The sequence below is a fragment of the Geotrypetes seraphini genome, chromosome 8 (genome assembly GCF_902459505.1).
Source record: "Geotrypetes seraphini chromosome 8, aGeoSer1.1, whole genome shotgun sequence".
Taxonomy (NCBI): domain Eukaryota; kingdom Metazoa; phylum Chordata; class Amphibia; order Gymnophiona; family Dermophiidae; genus Geotrypetes; species Geotrypetes seraphini.
In genome coordinates, this window is record NC_047091.1 from 110446883 (window position 1) to 110462762 (window position 15880).

General features: G+C 39.6%; 1 protein-coding gene across 7 annotated transcripts in view; it reads left to right on the forward strand.

Annotated features, from left to right (window-relative positions):
• Nucleotides 1–15880, forward strand: part of MATK (megakaryocyte-associated tyrosine kinase) — a 77394-nt gene continuing 61514 nt past the window's right edge. For 6 of the 7 annotated variants that reach the window (XM_033957179.1, XM_033957180.1, XM_033957175.1 and 3 more), the window contains exon 1: nt 4132–4194. The gene's annotated coding sequence lies outside the window, so the exon portion shown is untranslated. Of the gene's footprint in view, nt 134–4131; nt 4195–15880 lie in introns of those variants that run through there. The other variant, XM_033957176.1, reaches the window with a different exon arrangement.

The following is a 15880-nucleotide window of genomic DNA, read 5'->3' on the forward strand; positions in this document are numbered from 1 at the left end:
CCTGGAGGAGCTGAAGCAGGCAGCAGCAGCAACATCTCCCCAGTGACTGGAAGCAGAGGGCCTCTCCTAGAGCAGCTACACCTGGAGGAGCTGAAGCAGGCAGCAGCAGCACCACCTCCCCAGCACATGGTCTGTGAGTAAGGCTGTGACATCTAGTGGGAAAAATGGGGGTGGGGATCTTCAAAAGCTGTTTTTAACTCTTTCTACAGCTAAGGTCTTGATCTCCCTCCCCTAAAATCCTGTTTTTGGTCAGCCCTGAGGTGATTTTAAGCTGTTTTATAGCACTGAAATTCACCAGCGGCAACCATCTTGGATTTTCCAAAAAATTTTTCCCCAAGTTCTCAAACTTCTCCAAAACACCTCGTTTTGCTTCCAAAGTGCCAGGGATGGAGTTCCCCTATATAATGCCTTGTTTGCAAAAGATGTGTAGCAGAAGAGTGCCCTTGCACCACGTGCCATGTCAAGTGAAGCGGGGAGGCATGAACTTCATTTAGCTTTCACGTGAACTATGGGGCAAGGCACATGGCTTTTGAACCTGTTAGAGGAGTAAATATTCCCCCAGTATCCTTGGAAAAGCAGCACAGCACACCAAACTGGCACAGAGGCCTCTTAGCCAAAGAAGAGGTGTCTCCTTTTAAAGAGGAAGGAGAGTTGCCTACTAAGGTTCATTCTGTTATGTCCCCTCCGGATTCCATATGCTAGTTGTTCAATCCCAACCCGCAGTTTGGGTGTTGCAAAAATCCACATCTTTTCTGAACTCATGTTCCACCCCTCTAGGCTTAGAGTTGGCAAACAACCTTAGTTTCAATTTCCGCAAGCAGTCTAAGCAGAAGTTTTGCTGTTGCTCTGCTTCTGTTTCTTTTTTTTTTTTTTTGCTTAAAGTTCATTTTTTGGTGACTTCAGTGCCTTGAGACCCCTCCCCTGTAGAAACGGATGCAGTCCTGCGACGCCAAACTTCAACTTCACAGAGAAACTCTGGTGGATCTGTGGAGCCAGCCTGCTGTGTGCCATCCTTTTCAAGTGCCTGAGGTCCTTTCTCATAGAAGTCTGATGACTGATGACTCTGTCACAGGTTTCTAGCGCAGGCTGCATGCATCTGGACAGAAACCCACCTGGGTTTCAAGGCTCAGGCTGCTTTTTCTGCCCCCAACCACGTGGCAGAGGATCCATGGAGGTGGAAGTTGTAGTTAGTCTCTGGCCAGCTGGCAGTCTGAAGATCTTCATTCTTGTGCATTTGGAGGTGTTTCTGAGGCAGAAAGTCCTTTTTATCCATTCAGTTGCTTTAAAAACACTGACAGACAAAGACACTACACTACAGAGACACAGAGTACCTTCATTATTTCCTATGGGAAATTTGGAGGTGGCTTGTGGATCAATTTAAACTTAGTTTTTCATAGTTTCTGTGGGTAAAGTCAGGTCCCCCACCTCCCCAGACCCCAAATCACTATATTTTATTTTCATTTTTTGTTTATTTTTGGTTCAAATTTTTGACGGTGGCCATCATGGATTTAAAAAATGATCTTTTTTTCTAACTTTGATTTCTGCCTCGAAAACCCCTCGATTTGACTCAAAATCAATTGGGATGGACTCCCCAGCCCCTAATCTATTGAATGTGGACAATGATTGCACCGGATGGGCACTGGATCTGCAATTGCATACTGCATGCCATAGCACACTGGGGAAGGGAGCAGGAGCTTTGGATTTCACCTCCTCCATGTCATCTTGGGCTAGGGAGCCAAGCCTGGGTCTGTGCCTTCCAAAGAAAATCTCGCCCAGTGGCCATTCTGGAGTCTGGCGCAGTACACCTGTGTTTCGAGTCTGGGGATGCTTTTGACACAATGCATGTACCTCAACAGAGCCCTGCCATGGTTGAGGAGTGGACCTTTTCACTGGATTTTATTCAGCTCCTCTGAACGGTGTATCCTCAGACCCCGCTCATTTGATGCAGCCGGTGGGCACGTCAGGGCTTTTTTGGTCTATAGTGTTTCTGGTGAAGCTTCCTTTTTGGGAATTCTCTTGTCTGGCCATGCCAAACCTCGATTGCAGTTGTTACCATGCAAATTTTATGTTTCTTCTGTCTTCTACCACTGTATTTAATTTGGATCCAGCTGATGCCTGGTCTCCTCAGCTGCCCTGAGCGTCTGGACTTGGCGATGCTGATCCTTCTTCACATTTTCAGCGGGCTTCTGTCTGCCTCTTTACAGCTGATGTTCTGAAACAGCTCCATTTGGATTTTCCACCTTCAAGGCTTCGGACCTGGACTGTTCTCCTGTGACTTTTCCATTCCATCCACAGCTCCTGGGTCCGGTTTTAGAACAATGTGTGATCCCTGAAAGCTCTTTCCAATCTGCTACAGCTATGTCTATGCTTTATCCCCTGAATCCTGCTTTTTGGCAGGTTTGCTCAGCCTGAGGTAGATTTTGCCGTGGCACAGGTTTTCCAGCACGCAGCCCTCCCTAGTGATGGGAAGTGAAGTTTCAGGGCTCTCAGGATCGCAGGAGGCTGTTACGTTGTAGGTATATGTTTGACTTTGGGACTGAACTAAGGTATGGTGACTCTTAAGCTTAGGGGGTTGGAGCGTGTATTCAGAAAATATGTGGATTTCTGCAACACCTGGACTGCAGGTTGGGATTGAGCACCTAGCATATGGAATCCTCCAGGGACTAACAGAAGATTATTGAAGGTATAAATCTAATCTTCCATTAATCTACTCTGGTAGGTATATGCACATGGCCAAAATATGCATTTTAGGTCCACTGAAGAGTGACCCTCGGCATACGTCTCTAAGAATCTTGAGAGCACTTCTTTTATGGGAGCGGAGATTGTCAGTCGGAAAGGGATTCAGGGGATGACAGTTAAATTTTGAGCTCTTACTGTCTCAAAATGAGGTCTCCCTGATTGCTCTGTTTTTATTTATTGAAAAGCTATAAAATTTTAAGACATTAAGGGGGGGAGGGGTGGGTATTTTTGATTATAATTGAAACAAATCATTTTCATAAATAAATGAGGGAGGGGGATAATATTTTATATTATGATGATCAATTATAGGATTTCAAGTGTATTTGAATGCTTAATTGATAAATGTCAATATTGATTTAAGATTTGAAATGAATAAAGATTAAAAAAAAAAAAAAGCTAGATGTAGAAGAGTAAGTTTTCTAAGGAGCTGCTATTGGTGCTATACCTACAGCATATGCTGCCAGGGAGACTGGGCTACTAGTGGGGTGCAAATGGTGTTTGCTCTGAGCACCCTAGACTTACCCAAAACTAAAGACAGCACAACCTATTGGCCGGCTTTGGGACCCCTTTGCAATTGTCTACCCTGAGTCCCAGCACGTCTTATATTGCATCTGAACTGGTGATTAGAGTAGTGTCTCTCAAACTGTGTGCCACGAAGAGATTCCGGCTCTGCCATGAGTGATTCCAGAATTTTACATTATTTTTTAAAATTCCCTTCATAAGTAGACACTAGAATAGATGACATGCATGTCGTGCAAGCAAAAGTCTGTCAGTGTTATGAGCGTCTGTATGCTCAGACAAGCATCATTCTTTGATGTGATTGAGCATAGAAAACTAACAGCAAGTAATTTTATTTTTATGTTTTTATGCAGTAGTTATCCTAACTTGAGCAACAAAGCAATCAAGGCTTTGTTGTTGTTTGCTTTTTATTATCTTTGCGAACTTGGATTTTCAGCTCTGACAGAAATTTAAAAAAAGAGAACGACTGCAGATGGAGGATGATGAAATGCGTGTTTGCTCGTTTTGAGTTAATTTGCATTCAAAACAAGCACATCCATGCACTGATTAGCAATTCTGTCTACTTTAGTTTCACCGTTGTTACAATTACCCATACATAGCTTAAAGAACTTTAAATAAGTCTCAAATTTAATTTTTTGTTGGTTTTTCAATTATAATGTGCTGTGAAAAACATTTTGCTCCATTTAGACTGCAAGAGCTAAAAAAAAAAAAGTTTGAGAGACACTGGATTAGAGGCTGCCACTTGAAATAAACCATGAGTCATCTTACAACCAAAGAGGAGGACCTGAACCTGTATATAGAGCAGACACTAGGACCTATGGAGAGCTACACATCAGTGCTACTGGTGATAAGGAAATAGTAATTGCTTCAAAGTCTTTCAGTCCCTTAGAAGGAAAGAAGTGAGAGGACGCTGGGCGTAGGACAGAGAAGTGCAGGGTAAGGAACATACGTTCTCCTGGGTGGGTGAGGAAACGCAAGAGCCAAACAGAACCCAGGAGTGCTAAATTCAGTTGAAATTGCCCTTCTTTGCTCGATAAGTTTATTACTTAATGAGAGTTTTACATTGAAATTGTATTTTAAAATATATCTGTATTTTTATTGTATTTTTGGATTTCGCTGATTGTCCAGCTCTTTTTAGTGGAAGCCAAATAACAAATCCTTTATCTGTAGCACTCCTTCCATAGTATACTGAATCCTTCTCAATTTGCATTTAAAACAAGATGTCATGAGAGGTAAAATAATTGTGTGGTTCAGTGGTTAAAGCTACAGCCTCAGCACCCTGTGGTTCAGGGTTCAAACCCATGCTGCTCCTTGTGACCATGGGCAAGTCACATAATCCCCTCATTGCCCCAGGTACATTAGATAGACTGTGAGCCTGCCAGGACAGCTCACCTGGGAGAATAGTATAGAAAATTGAATGAATGAATGAATAAAAGTGTGAAAAGTTTCAGCTTCTGATAACCAGAGCTGGTATTGTGACATCATAAAGCCTCATTCCACCAATACCAAAGAGCCAACCTCATCTGTGATGTAACAATGGCTTGATTGTCCTATACTTGGCTCACTTTCACTAGATTTTGATTTCTAGAGTGGTGCAACGGTTAAAGTTACAGCCTCAGCACCCTAAGGTTGGGGGTTCAAACCCATGCTGCTCCTTGTGACCCTGGGTAAGTCACCTAATCCCCTCATTGTCCCAATACATTAGACAAATTGTGAGCCTGCCAGGACAGACAGGGAAAAATGCTCGAGTACCTGAATAAATTAATGTAAACCGTTCTTAGCTCCTCTAGGAGAAAGGCATATAAATTAAATAAATAGGACCAATTTAACCTGTCCTGGGTTCAGGTTTCCTCCCTTTCCCTTGTATCTCCAAGTCATAGCATTTTTCCAAAGCATTTCTGTTGGTGACATTATCCTGCCAGTTTATGTGAATTAAAAATAGAGAAGAGACGGCCAAACCCACTTCTTTTTTTGTTCCAGGAGAAACTGTCATGCTGACATCAGAAAACAATGACTCTGGAAAAATCAGCTTGCTAAAGCAGTAGCTGGAGGCAGAAAGTTGCCAGAGTGCATGGGGAAGGTTGAAACCAATAGAAGAGCAGGGGGTGAGAATGCCTTTGTACAGGCTGTTGGTGAGATCTCCAAGAAAAATAGGAGGTGGTCCAAAGACAACACCACTTTTATACCAAAGTTCCCATTAAGTGAGGTTTCGGGACTGAAATGTGGAACTCCTGGGTGAAGAGAGAGAAAATACGGTATATTAGGTGCATTCAGATATTGTAGGTCAGAGATACAAATCAAGCCTAGAACCTGATCTCACAAGATAAGGCTCTAGGAAAGCAGTCTTAGAAAGGGTATTGGGAGTTCTAATCTAATCTTCGGTTTATATACCGGGTCATCTCCCGAAGGAGCTCGACTCGGTTTACAAGTAGTTAGATTCGGATATATAATAAAATATAAACTTAAAAGAGAAACGACATTTCAGTTAGACGAACCTCTATGAGATGGATATTTGTCCTGCTTTTGAATCTGCCAGTATGAAAAGTTGTTAACCGGTACCTCCTGTTCTCTTCCTGTTGAAGACCTGTACAGAAATGTCCCTTGTGGCAGATAAGTTTTCACTTTCTGAGTTTTTTTTTGCTAAGATATTCAAGTGCCTTAAAAGTATTATGCATTAGTGTTACTCACTAACTTGAACTGAAGTAAACTTGTTTGAACTCAGTTAAAGAATTTAAGTAGTGAGTGGAGCTTATTTGAGACCAAAGGTGTGTTTTCATCTTCAAACTGATTTTTGAAGCTGATATGTCCGGAGGATCATTTTCAATAAATCCAACGTGACACTGAGGCCTTTTTCTCCACTATTTAAATAAACCACCGTGATACTTCCACAGAACAGACTATCTTGAATGCATGTTTTGATGTTTATTGAGCATTCAAATTGAATATAGTCTTAATTTTGGGATATATTTCTTCACATAATGCATGGTGTAGCCCAAAAATACCACAATCAAGTACCAGTGGAGCCTTTGAAGCTGGTAAGTGAGCTGTAAAACAGATCCAGTAGGTTCTGGAGAAAAGAGAGTAGATGTGACTTTACCTGTCATCAATATTCAAAACTAGTCTCTGGGTAGTAGGTGCTGCTACCCAGATAACCAACGCTGACCAGAGCCATCCACAGCGGTAATCCAGAGGTAGAGCTTGAATTTTTCTGGAGACCAGTAATATTCAGTGCCAGTAATATTTAAATACTAGCTGATTACCTGACGTTGCTCGGATATTTATTTATCCCAAAATAATAATAATAATAATAACTTTATTTTTCTATACCGCCACAATCTTGCGACTTCTAGGCAGTTTACAATCAAGGAAGCTGAATGTTCAGCGAGTTACAATATGCAGATGATCAGAGGAAATACAGAGTGCAGAAATTTTAAGAAAGCAAAAATATAAATATACAGTTTGCTGAGCGAGAATATAGGTTATACAGTTTGCTAAGAAATTTCTGAGAGGACCCGTTAGGAAAAGGTAACGCATTTCAAAAATACAGCAAAAAAATTACAATATGATAATAACAGTTTATATAAATCGCTGAACCGTGAAGTTCTATGCGGACTTATGAGGGGAGAGGGAATGGATGAGAGATCGGGAGGACCTTTATTGTGGAGAGAGAGAAGAGCGGGTCAATGTCCCTCCCCCCCATGTCCCCCAGGAATGTCCCTCTCTATGGGCTAAACTTGGACTTAAACGGCATCAGGAGTGTCGGTATTCATCTCAGTGAGCCCAAAAACTATGGGGTAGACACTAATATCTGTCGTCTTCGATAATTTTTAAATGCCACCCCCTTCCCACCCAAAAACAAAAATATTTCTTTGGGAGAAAATTTAAATATAATATGAATTCACGAAAAACAATCGAAATACCTGAGAATTCAATACTAATAAAATATTCAAAAAACTTCCCTATGAATAAATAGTCTTTTGTGTTTTATATGTGTGAGTGCTCAGTTTAAAACATCATTCAAACACAGCAGTGTTATAAACTAATGATGTTGTATCCAGACATCGCCGCACCCTCCTACCTCACTGATAACTAAAAATAAAGATGTTAATTCATTAAGCTCAAGATTAATGTTATCGAATAATTGTAGTGTGAAGGAGGTACTTAGCTCAAAAAATAAGTCCAAATCATCTTATGGTATGGAGGTGCGCTGAGCTTGAGATGTTCAAGTCAATTCAACATTGCTGGTTTGAACTCAAAATAGTGTCTTTTCCAGTGCTCTCATTCAAATTATGCTCCAAAAGAAAACATTGTGCTATTAAATAAATCAATCCCAGTGTAAAAACTCTCAGTCTCCACTCTTACTTCCTCTCCACCGATCGTGTTTCACGTGGGCTGCTTCATCGGGAGGAAGGTTAGCGATTAAACCTCAGGTCTCGTAGCGGGAGGAACTCGTAATCGAAGGATCCTACTGCTTGGTCATGCTTACCACTCCCCACAGTATTTTTTCCCAGATAGTAAGTCATGTGTATACCAAGTTTGGTTGAAATCTCTCTATGTATTTCAGAGTTATGCTGGAACATACATACACACAGATACATCCAATTTTAGATAGATAGATAGATTGACCTACTTGTTTCTTTGCTTCAGTCTACAGCCAGTAGGGTGTAACTAGCCTGCGTGCCATCTGCATGGGCAGATTTTTCTGGTAGTAGCAGACTGCATCCCGGCAGAGGGTGTGCATAGGGTTAAAAATGATGAAATGTTCTTTAAAATACTTGAATGGGACCTTCTTGTTTTAGCACTGAGGGTGAGAGAAGCTGAGAGATTCTTTCTTTTCATTGTTTATTGTTTATTGTTTAATTAGTTTTTTGATTAAACGCTTTATCGATTCTGCAAAGCGTTGTACAAAGCATTAAATAAAATAACATTTCAACATACAAAATTACAATAAAACATACTTTCAAAAAAGAACTATAAGACGAACTACTACACATACTAGGTTAATTAAGGACGAAGGAAAAAGGGAAGAAATACAATAGCTATAGTAAATGAGAGGAACATTAAGGGTAAGCACAAAAGGGCAGGAATTAATAGAAAAAAGGAAGACTAAAATAACTTTAGTTAAAATCAGCTTAAAAAAAAGAATGATAAAACTTTAGTTAAAAGCATCTTTAAAAAGGAAACATTTTAAGTTGCTTTTGAACGTTTTTAAAGTACTTTCCGTTTTTAGATACAGTGGAAGAGCGTTCCAAATCGTAGGAGCTGTTACGGAGAAAATGGAGGTTCGACGTGTGCCAATTATTTTTAAGGAAGGGATAACTAGATTAGACTGGGATATGGATCTCAAAGATCTCGGTGGGTCATAGGGAATCAGTACTCTATCTATGAAAGCTGGGGAATTAGTCTGCATAGTTTTGAATGTCAAAAGGGCTATCTTATAAGTTATCCTATGTGAGATTGGTAACCAGTGGGCGTCTTTTAGCAGAGGGGTAACATGGTCATACTTAGTTGCTCTGGAAATTATCTTGATGGCTGTATTTTGAATTAGCTGCAGACATTTCAAATCTTTGTGATATATACCTTTTAAAAGCGAATTGCAATAATCTATTTTTGAAATTATGAGTGAATGAATCAAAATGTTGAGAGAACTGGTGTCAAGAAAAGGGGCCAATGATCGAATCATTCTCAGTTTGTAAAAACAGTTTTTAACCAGAGCACTTATTTGTGGACGGAAAGTAAGCTTATTGTCTATAAGGACCCCTAAGATTTTTATAGTTGAGGTTGTTATGAGAGGTATGTTATCGATGATAATTGGAGAGATTAAGTGAGCTCCCTCTTTACCGGGGAATAGAAGAGTGTTAGTTTTTGAGATGCTTAAAGAAAGCTTATTAGAATTTAACCAATCGTGAATTTTACTTAATTTATTATTGATTACCTGAATCTCGGAATGATTAGTTGGTTCAATTGGGTGCAATAGTTGGAGATCGTCAGCGTAAGCGTATACTGTGAACCCGATCGATTGGCAGAGAGTCAGGAGCGGGGACAGATAAATATTAAATAATAATGGAGATAAGATGGAACCTTGAGGGATACCAAAGTTTGAATGTTTAGGGTTTTGATTTTGAGTTATTATATTGAACTGTTACAGCTCGATCGGAAAAATAGGATTGAAACCATTTGAGGGCTTGGTCAGCTATACCTATAGAAGAAAGACGTTGTAGTAAAAGATGATGGTCAATAGTGTCAAATGCTGAAGCGAGATCTAATGAGACAAGAAGAACGGATTTGTGGTGATCAAGATAGTAATTTATGGATGTTGTGAGACCGAGTAATGAGTACTCTGTGGAATGGTTTATGCGAAAACCGGTTTGATTCGGATGAAGTACGTGTGTTTTGTCGACGAAATCAGTCAGTTGTTGAAATACGATTTTTTCCGTTAATTTACACAAAAAAGGGAGATTTGCTATTGGTCTGTAATTAGAACATTTGTCGAGATTATTTTTAGGGTCTTTGATGATTGGAAATGTGATAGAATGTTTCCAATCAAGAGGGATTCTAGCTGTAAACAGACTAGTTTGAATAATTTGTAGAATATAAGGCCCAAAGACATTGAAATGACGTTTCAGGAAAAATGGAGGGATGGGTTCTAATTTGGAGCCTTTAATGTTGATGCCATGTAAGATATTTTCTAAAGCTTTCAGAGTTGGGGGAAGAAATTTAGATAATGTGGTGTGAAATGTTTGCGACTTAGTTAGCGTATTGTCGTTTTTGGAAGGGCTAGATAAGTTGGTAACAGTGGATATTTTATTAGAAATTTTGGATCTGATCAAGGTAATTTTTTCTTGAAAATAGTTGGCTAAGGCTTGAGCTGTAGGAGTATCTTCAGTTAAAATTATTTTTTTATTTTTGAAAGTAGTAAGTTGTTTGAGGATTTTAAACAGAGCCGATGAGTTTTTGGTTGCAGAAATTTTTCTCATGTAAAATTGTTTTTTAGTGTTGTTAATTGATTGCCGATAATATTGTGATTTTTTATTATAATTGTCTAAATTTTCATTGGTAGGATTAGATCGCCATTTACGTTCGGCTGATCTCAAGTGTTTTTTTAAAAGGCCTAAAGAAGCATTAAACCAGGGGTTTCTTTGTTTTTTAGGAGAAATTTTTCGGGTTACTAGTGGAGCTATTTTGTCAAGTAGGGATTTGCACGCCTTATTCCACATGCTTACTTGTTCGCTGAGAGTTTCTGATCTAAATTTTTCTGAGTCTATAATAAATTCTGTTGGGACGAAAGAATGATCTATATGTTGAAAATCTCTTACTGTAATGGTTTTAGGGGTGTAATGAGGAGCTTTGACAGATGGGAGTGATAAATTAGTTTGAATCAAATAATGATCGGACCAGGGGACTTGAAGTGAGATGGGTTTAGAAAAATTAGAGCTTAATATACTCGGAACAAGAATTGCGTCTAAAGTATGGCCATGGTTGTGGGAGGGGTCCGAATTCAATATTACGAAACTGAGATCATTGATGTGAGTTAAAAGATCAGAGGTAATAGGATTAGAAATATCATCGAAGTGGACATTGAAATCACCGAGTAGGAGAGGAATATGAGAGGTGGTTGAAAAGTCAGAGATTATGGTTAATAGTTGAGTTACCATTGATTGACTAATTGGAGGAGGAACGTATAATAATAGTAGGTCTATTTTTGGTTTTGAATTAACTTTAACTTGTAGAGATTCTATAGTGTTGTTATTGTTTTGAGAGATTTCTATTACTAAAGATAAACTTTTTTTAAATATTATTGCTAAACCTCCACCTTTTTTACCAACTCGGTGATTATATTTGAAATTATAACCTTCAGGACTAGCGTAGGACAGATAAGCCTCATCTCCTTCTGAGAGCCATGTCTCTGTAATACAGAGAATGTCTAATGAATGTTCAATTATCAAATCTTTGATTACATGATGTTTACTACGTAAAGAACGTACATTAATTAAAGCCATGTTAAGAGAATTATGAGAGGGGAGAGTCATCTCTGTGACTCCTGGCAGCTGTATCTCAGGCAGCCCCAACCCTTCTCTGCCGTTTGTATTTTTGTGTTTTTGCATCAGAAAGCTTCCTTCAAAGCCTGCTGAGACCTGAATAACCTGCCTTCCTGCACCCACCAGCCACTGCTTTCCTCAGCTCTCTGGAAAGGGGCCTTGTTGACACTCTTCTGGAATTGCACGCCTGCTGTTATGCCACTGTTTCAGAAACTTTGTGCTGTCGTTAGAAGAGACAAGGCACTGCTAGGTCTCTGGTATTTTCTTGCAGCAGGCAAAATATTTGTGCCTCCCAAATGACCTGGGTCAAAGCCTGCTGGTCCCACATAATGATATTCTATACTTGTGGCTTTTCATGAGACCTCTCCTCTGTCAGCTGCTGCTAATATATAGGCACCAGTTTTCTTCATATTGAGATTTCATTATCTATCTAAATGGGTCATTTCAGAACTGGCTCAGCCTGCCAGGGATGTACATTTACTAATTAGAGTTTTTATTTTACTTTAGGTATTTATACACTGCCTATCAAGGTTATCTAAGCAGTTTATAATCAGTTACTCAAGTATTATCCTGGTGGGCTCACAATCTAACACACCTGGGGCAATGGAGGATTGAGTGCCTTGCCCAGGGTCACAAGGAGCAGCACAGGATTTTAACCCACAACCTCAGGGTGCGGAAGCTGTAGCTCTAACCACTAGGCCACTCCTTCCTTTCAACAGAAGTAAAACCCAGATATCTCAATCCCTCCTCTTTTTTTCTGGATCCATATGATAACCTAACACCAGGTAATCCAATTTTTGTGAACTCCTCTACTCCTAACCTATCCATCCTTTTTCCTATTTTTCTTTCCATGATTAATTTTAGCAGCTTTATCCAATCAAATTGGTTATTAGTATTTTCAATTAAGTGCCAACCATTAGCCTACCTGGAATTTTTAACTTTTTTCCCCGTCTCTCCTCACTTCTTTTTTTTTTTTTTTTTTTTCTATTTGGACTAAATTGTAAGATCTGTGTGGAAGGGGATCTCTCTTACATGTACACCTTGTAGTAATAGTGACATTTCTCCAAAAACAAGCAGGATGAAAACACTACACTGATGGATGACATCATCAAACAGAGCTTTGTGTGGGAACCAATCTCCAATAACTTTGAGAAGCCATTGAAGGTGGTGCACTGTACATGTGCTACAAAGTAACAGGAGATTCTACCTTATCAAGACAGATACTCAAAGAAAACAGAAAGGTGACCAAGTGGTACTCAATATCTTTATTCTATGAAGACTCGACACGTATGTGTTTTGGCCTGTGGAAACTGGGTTAATCTCCATATCATGGACAAATTTTTTAGTGATCATTCTGATTGATGTGTTCGGTGAATGACTCAATTATCATAATTTTATAAGATAGAACAGTCAACATATACTGTATTGATCAAAGTATTAAAACTCCTGAGGCAAGCTGTGTCGAGTCTTCATAGAATAAAGATATTGAGTACCACCTGGTTGCACTGTGCATGTGAACACCTTCTTATCTGCTGATATCACATGGGACTAAGCCATGTGTCATGTAGATCTCCCCTTAGCTTGCATTTCCTTCTTGTTTTGTGTGGTTTTTGCATTAACTGTGTCTTGGTTTTGTGTTGTGTTCACACAGGTTCAGTCTCTACTATCCCTCTTAGTTCCTCAATTGGGTTTTTGACATTTTCCAAGTTTCCTTCTGTTCCACAGCTCATTAGGCTGCCTCGGGCTTTGAGCATCCCAGTCAGGGTATTTTTTTTCCAAAATTGACCATTTGATTTTGCCTCGGCTATTTTCCCAACATGTCCCTTAAGATTTTCACTGATTTTAAGAAGTGTACCCAGCATAACAGGACCATGTCCCTCAAAGACACTCGTATTTGGTGCAAGCAATTTTTGAGGCCTGACCATAATCCTTCTTGTAAACTCTGTACATAGATGTCAAGAAGGAGTATTAATTGTAAAGAATTATTAGGTGCAAAGCTGAGCAAACATATTTTTGGTACAGAGAAGTCTAGTCAATTGACTTTGGCATCAGAGGCATCGATCCCAATGACTCCCAAAACTGCACTGAACAGTAGGGATGCATCTACATTGAGGAGGTCTCTGCCTGCCTCAATATCAAGCATCAGTAGCAGCCAATGAAGAGAAAAAGTGATCTTCATCCTCATGCCACCAAGGGACTCTGTTGCCATGCTCCAAGCAGAGACCAAGAGATATCACCATTGGTCCCCCTCAAGGCACAGTGTTAGAGTACAGGAGCATTGAAGTCATTGATATACAAGAAGTAACATAGTAAATGACGGCAGATAAAGATCTGAACAGTCCATCCTGTCTGCCCATAAGTTATACTCATTAACAAATACATGATTAGATTAACTTGTCTCTTCTTTGATATTTCTTGGCTGTAGACTGTAAATCTGGTATTGTCCTAGGTTCCAAATACTGAAGTTGCCGTCCAAGCTCACTCCAGCCTATCCAATCATCCCGTTATTTACAGGACATCTACCATAAAATCTGGCCAGTAATATCCTCCTGTTCCATATTAATGGAGTTTACATTGATGCCCACCCCATCCCATCCCACACCGAATCACCATAGATTCTGCATCTGAGAAAATTCAGGACTTCATATTTGAAAGACCCTCCATGCTCTCTTCCACCAATCCAAACCAATTACAGATCTATAGCAAGCATTCCACTGTTTACCAAACTCTTGGAAGGATTGGTTAACTTAGAATTGGTGAACTACTTAGATAAATTTAATATCCTCAGTGAACACCAATCAGGATTTAGAAATGGTTTTAGTATTGAGACAATTTTAGCTTCAATTTTAAATCACTTTTATGGTCTTTTTAGTACAGGCTCTAGGGCCTTAATTTTACAATTGGATTTTAGTAGTGCTTTTGATTTGGTTGACCATGAAATAATGTCACACTGCCTGGATGCAATGGGACTCTCGGGAAGAGTCTGGAATTGGTTTCAGGGTTTCCTGAAGAAAAGATCATACCGAGTGCTGTGTGATGGAAAATTCTCTCAGACTTGGAGAAACCCATCTGGGGTACCTCAGGGATCCCCGTTGTCACCCACGTTGTTTAACATTTACATTTCACCCTTAGGACATCTATTACAGAAGATGCACTTAAATTTTTATATATATGCAGATGATATTTCTATTTTAATTCCTTTAAATAATATAACAAATTAAATCTTAGAACAAATTTCTCAAATTATGATTGAAATAGAACAATGGACAATCAATTTCAAATTGAAGCTAAATACAGAAAAGACAAAAAGCTTTTCAGCAAGTCCAAATGACAACATAACTAGGACATCGCTCCATCTAAATGGTCATGACTACTCAATCTCAAAATCTATAAAATATTAGGAGTCACATTAGACTCTCATTTAACTATGGTAGAACATACGAATTTAGTGGTGAAGAAGTGCTTTTTTGCACTATGGAAATTAAAGATCATCAAAAAATATTTTGACCCTTTATCTTTTAGACCACGGTGTCCAACCTTATGGCTTCCCTGGGCCGCATTGGCCGAAAAAAATGTTTCTGGGGCCGCACAAACTCACAAATGCTGCAGCAAGACAGAGGAGGGGGCCGGCAAGATGGTAAACACCTGGAGGCAGCAGAGGAAAGCACTGCATAGCCCTCGACCGGGGCCGTGCAAAATACTTCACGGGGCCACATGCGGCCCCTTTAGACTATTGGTGCAGGCACTGGTATATTGGACTATAGCAACATTATTTATTTGGGAGTACCAAAGAAAATTGAGAATAGTGCAGAATACGGCTGTCCATCTGATATTTGGGCTGAGGAAATGAGATCATGTCAGCCCTTATTACCGAATGCTGCACTGGCTGCCAGTGGAGGCACGAGTAATATTAAAGTTTTCTTGTATTTGTTTTAAGCTGGTATGGGGATTGGCCCCTACCTATCTTTTATCTCATTTCGTGCTATTCAGCACTGCGAGGATAACCAGGAACTGTAGTCTATTTGCCTACCCAAAGATCACTGGTTGTAAATACAGGCCTTATTTGGATAGGAGGCTTGCATTTAAAGCAATTAAACAACTGTCCTGGTTGGGTAATTATATTAGTGGTGCCATGCTGTCTTATAGCGCATTTTGAAAAGAAATTAAGACTGTACTATTTAACAAATTCATCTCTTAACCAAAGTTTTGTTTTAACAAAAAAAAAGATTATATTGTCTGTCTCTAGGTAACATGTACTTTTATCATTAATATTCAGTATTTCGCTGGCTGTCCAGTTTTTCTTCTGTGTAAACCGCCTAGAAATCATCTGATTGTGGCGGTATAGAAGAATAAAGTTATGTTATGTTATGTTAGTCTTGTATAGCGAGTCATCTTGACTTTGGGGCTCGATCCGGTTCAGCAATGCTGCTGCTGGGTGGGCCTGTGTTCAAAGTGGGTAAACCTGTGACCACTCATGGCTATGCCACTGGGGCAGAGCTTGTGTGTGGGATGGTACACCGACCTTAGCATGTAGGACATTGGCGCGCTGACAATTCTGCTCGGTCAAATGTGTGCAGCGACAA